Source organism: Aquarana catesbeiana, linkage group LG01, assembly GCF_042186555.1.
Source record: "Aquarana catesbeiana isolate 2022-GZ linkage group LG01, ASM4218655v1, whole genome shotgun sequence".
Taxonomy (NCBI): domain Eukaryota; kingdom Metazoa; phylum Chordata; class Amphibia; order Anura; family Ranidae; genus Aquarana; species Aquarana catesbeiana.
The window spans coordinates 55831337-55836454 of record NC_133324.1 but is presented as its reverse complement, the minus strand read 5'-3'; positions in this window follow the sequence as shown (position 1 = coordinate 55836454).

Sequence of the window (5118 nt, the reverse complement as noted above, 5' to 3'; positions counted from 1 at the left end):
TTATCATTTTTTTTTTAATCTGCAGCTTTCATTAAACCAATACCTGATGATCCTGACATGAAGATCCTTGTCCTGTTATAGGAAGAAAAGAACGTCTGCACACCACAGGAACGTTCCAATGATTTTATTCCAAAAATATCAAATGACAGCCAACAAAGACAGGGTGTCCGAATCCAGGCGGTAACTCCCTGTTATAGGGTGTCCTTGTTTTGCAAGTGTGCACCTGCATTGTCACTTTGGCACATGGGCTTCCAATGGATACTACAAGCAACTATCAACTGCATGTAGGCTTGTAGTGGCTGTAAATAGACTGCCAGAAATCAGCAGCACTGAGATGCAACAAATGATGAAGTAAGTTGAAAAAAATTATTTTATTAAAAAAATATATATATTTATGATACACTTTAGCCAACCTAGTTAGTGTGTACATCTACTTTAAATAATAAAAAATATTAATAACAATAACAACAATAATAATAATTATAGTAATAATATTAATAGCAATAAAGATAATAATAATAATAATAATAATAATAATAATAATAATAATAATAATAATAATAACAATTGTAACACAGATAATAATAACAATAATATTAATAATAATAATAATAATAATATAATAGTAATAACAATAATGACAATAGCTTAAAACCCCTTAAATCCACTTCAAAAAATAAAAGTTCAGTATTTTAAAGCTGTTAATCATAAGTCAATCTCTAAAGTCATTTGCAATTGCAAGAAAAGTGCTTTGAAAGTGCAACAGTTTTGTGCCTCATGCAAAGAGATATTCTCCAAACATAACAGTTTATCAGGAAATGGGGCTGCTTTGGGTCCGTCCAACTGTCACTTGCCCTCTCTCCTTTCTTTCCGTTACACAGGTCATACATTTTGCACCAGGAAGCTGCTTCTTTCTCCAAAAACTAAACATTTTCTTTTCACACTTTGCAGAGCACTCTTGGCTCGTCATAGAAAATGGTAAACTGGATGGGCCGAAACACAGGGCCTCCGAGGATATCGATCTTGTAGGTTTATTGGGTGGCTTTGGATAATCATTCCGGTCTTGCTGCTTATGTAGAGGGCTGACGGGTTTTCCAATGGTAAAAAAGCTCTTTTTTCTCTTAGACAAAGCAGGTGGAGCTTCTGAAATCTCAAGATCAAAGTAAAGCGATTCCTTCCTTCTGATATTCGGGCTCTCACCAAGCATGAGAAACCCATAAGGAGTGGTAATTTTTGGAAGATGAGGCAAAGACAAGGCAGCTCTTGTAGGAGGGTCTGAATGATCATCAACCTTCTCCAGCTCTTCTGAAGTCAACTCCAATGTTTTTCTTTGAAGGCTTCTGCCTCTCGGCAAATTAGTTTTTTTAACATTGGATTCCGAATTGCTCCTCTTGGTTCTAGGAGATAGGTCAATATTTTCCTGAGTTCTTTGCAACTCTCTTTTAATTTCAGGAATCCCTTCCATCAGGTCAACGTGCAAAAAAACATGATCCACGTCTAGAGAAGGAATGATGAACTTAGGGATGCGGTCTGGAGTCACCACAATGTCAAAGATGTTTTTCTTCTTGTTGGCCACGTGGCTTGAGGACTTGTTCATTTTAAGTACCTTGTGCTTGAGCATGGCCTCCAGAGCACTTTTGATGGAAATCTGCGCTGTGGTTGATAACATTGCCTTGTTCTCATGTGAAATGGATGTAGCAAGAAAGAAATCTCACCAAGGGAACTCAAGTTCTGTTTATAAAACATAGAACCTCGGCAACGTCATCCTCTGGTTTGTGCGTCATTGGCATGGCAACCAAAGATAAGGAGCTTTTAAAAGGCTACTTGTACACTTGTGGTGAAATGCACGTGGCATCCTCTCTCTCCCTGGAGCAGCTTATGTTCTTTGAGATATGATTGCTGCTTGCCTTTTCCTCCCTTCTTTTGTTGTATTTTTAGGACCACTGCATAAGGTACTTTCATTCCAAATAAGTATCCTCTGTAAAATTGAACCGCACTTCAACCTTCTCTGCATACGAGACTTCACCAGTGTTAATTAAAACTCCACAATGTGATACGGCCGTCAAAGTAAACGGAAAGCACACTGTAACCTTTCCGCAAATGGGAAGCTGAATATTTCCCAACGAGCTGCTTTGGGGAGACGGAGGCTGTTAATCATTCACAGGATATTGAGATTTGTGTTGCAGGTTGCAGTTACATAGACAATGATAATAAGGATGGAAGGGGAAGGTGACTATTTAATAGGCAGGATTATTGCAGAAGAAAGACAAGCGATTAGCAAGCCAGAGCTGGCGGGTTTTTAAATGCGGTGTGACCGTCCAGGATGGTAACCAGAGTAGAACTTGCTTAAAGCAGATGTAAACCCTAACCGGATGACATTTAGGTTGCCAAAGAACTGTGTACTATAAATATTTTATTTAATACTGTCCATACCATATATATATATATATATACACACACAGTATCTCACAAAAGTAAGTACACCCCTCACATTTTTGTAAATATTTTATTCTATCTTTTCATGTGACAACACTGAAGAAATGACACTTTGCTACAATGTAAAGTAGTGAGTGTACAGCTTGTATAACAGTGTAAATTTGCTGTCCCCTCAAAATAACTCAACACACAGCCATTAAAGGGGTTGTAAACCTTCGTGTTTTTTCACCTTAATGCATTAAGGTGAAAAAACACCTGGCAGTGACCGGCCCCCCAGCCTCCCCATTTTACTTACCTGAGCCCTGGAACTTGACCCGGCTGGGACACGCTGTCTCTCTGCCTGGGGTTCTCGGCTCTTGATTGGATAGATTGATAGCAGCGCAGCTATTGGCTCCCGCTGCTGTCAATCAAATCCAATAACGCGGGGTGGCGGGGGGCGGGGCTGAGTCATGCATTCGGCGGCTATGGACACCGAATGCTGGACTCTGGAGTGCGCTCGCAAGCTAACCCCCTCGGCAGAGCGCTTATCCTAAGAGGTTAACTGATGTGGGGAGCAGCCACGAGAGCCACCGGGGAGACCCCAGAAGACGAAATTCAGGGCCAAGTATGATATGTTTGTTATGTAAAAAAAAACAAAAAACGAACCCTTACAATCACTTTAATGCCTAAACCGCTGGCAACAAAAGTGAGTACACCCCTAAGTGAAAATGTCTAAATTGGGCCCAAAGTGTCAATATTTTGTGTGGCCACCATTATTTTCCAGCACTGCCTTAACCCTCTTGGGTATGGAGTTCACCAGAGCATCACAGGTTGCCACTGGAGTCCTCTTCCACTCTAACATGACGATATTACGGAGCTGGTGGATGTTAGAGACCTTGCGCTCCTCCACCTTCCGTTTGAGGATGCCCCACAGATGCTCAATAGGGTTTAGATCTGGAGACATGCTTGGCCAGTCCATCACCTTTACCTTCAGCTTCTTTAGCAAGGCAGTGGTCATCTTGGAGGTGTGTTTGGGGTGGTTATCATGTTGGAATACTGTCCTGCTGCCCAGTCTCCGAAGGGAGGGGATCATGCTCTGCTTCAGTATGCCACAGTACATATTGGCATTCATGGTTCCCTCAATGAACTGTAGCTCCACACATGCAGCCCCAGACCATGACACTCCCACCACCATGCTTGACTGTAGACAAGACACACTTCTCTTTGTACTCCTCACCTGGTTGCCGCCACACACGCTTGACACCATCTGAACCAAATAAGTTTATCTTGGTCTCATCAGACCACAGGACATGGTTCCAGTAATCCATGTCCTTAGTCTGCTTGTCTTCAGCAAACTGTTTGCGGGCTTTCTTGTGCATCATCTTTAGAAGAGGCTTCCTTCTGGGACGACAGCCATGCAGACCAATTTGATGCAGTGTGCGGAGTATGGTCTGAGCACTGACAGGCTGACCCCCCCACCCCTTCAATCTCTGCAGCAATGCTGGCAGCACTCATACGTCTATTTCCCAAAGTCAACCTCTGGATATGACGCTGAGCACATCCACTCAACTTCTTTGGTTGACCATGGCAAGGCCTGTTCTGAGTGGAACCTGTCCTGTTAAACTGCTGTATGGTCTTGGCCACCGTGCTGCAGCTCAGTTTCAGTGTCTTGGCAATCTTCTTATAGCCTAGGCAATCTTTATGTAGAGCAACAATTCTTTTTTTTAGATCCTCAGAGAGTTCTTTGTCACGAGGTGCCATGTTGAACTTCCAGTGAACAGTATGAGAGAGTGAGAGCGATAACACCAAATTTAACACACCTGCTCCCCATTCACACCTGAGACCTTGTAACACTAATGAGTCACATGACACTGGGGAGGGAAAATTGCTAATTGGACCCAATTTGGATATTTTTACTTAGGGGTGTACTCACTTTTGTTGCCAGCGGTTTAGACATTAATGGCTGTGTGTTGAGTTATTTTGAGGGGAGAGCAAATTTACACTGTTATACAAGCTGTACACTCACTACTTTACATTGTAGCAAAGTGTCATTTCTTCAGTGTTGTCACATGAAAAGATATAATAAAATATTTACAAAAATGTGAAGGGTGTAGATACTGTATATATATATATACACACACACACTATATTGTCAAAAGTATTGGGACGCCTGCCTTTATACACACATGAACTTTAATGGCATCCCAGTCCTAGTCTGTAGGGTTCAATATTGAGTTGGTCCACCCTTTGCAGCAATAACAGCTTCAATTCTTCTGGGAAGGTTGTCCACAAGGTTTAGGAGTGTGTCTATGGGAATGTTTAACCATTCTTCCAGAAGCGTATTTGTAAGGTCAGGCACTGATGTTGGACGAGAAGGTCTGGCTCGCAGTCTCCGCTCTAATTCATTCCAAAGGTGTTCTATCGGGTTGAGGTCAGGACTCTGTGCAGGCCAGTCAAGTTCCTCCACCCCAAACTCGCTCATCAAAGCCCCCAACTGTCTCTGATTTTTGAGGGACTGTCCCTCATTTGGAACAATGCCCCTCTGTCCTAAATGCACTACTTATCGTTCAAACATTTTTTTTTGTACAATGCTAAACCTCTTATCCAATTTCTTAATTGCATTTGTAAATTCCAAAAGCCAATATAAAGGAATAGTAATGATAAAAAGCACTCATGGGTTTAACTAATCATTTTTTTTTTGGT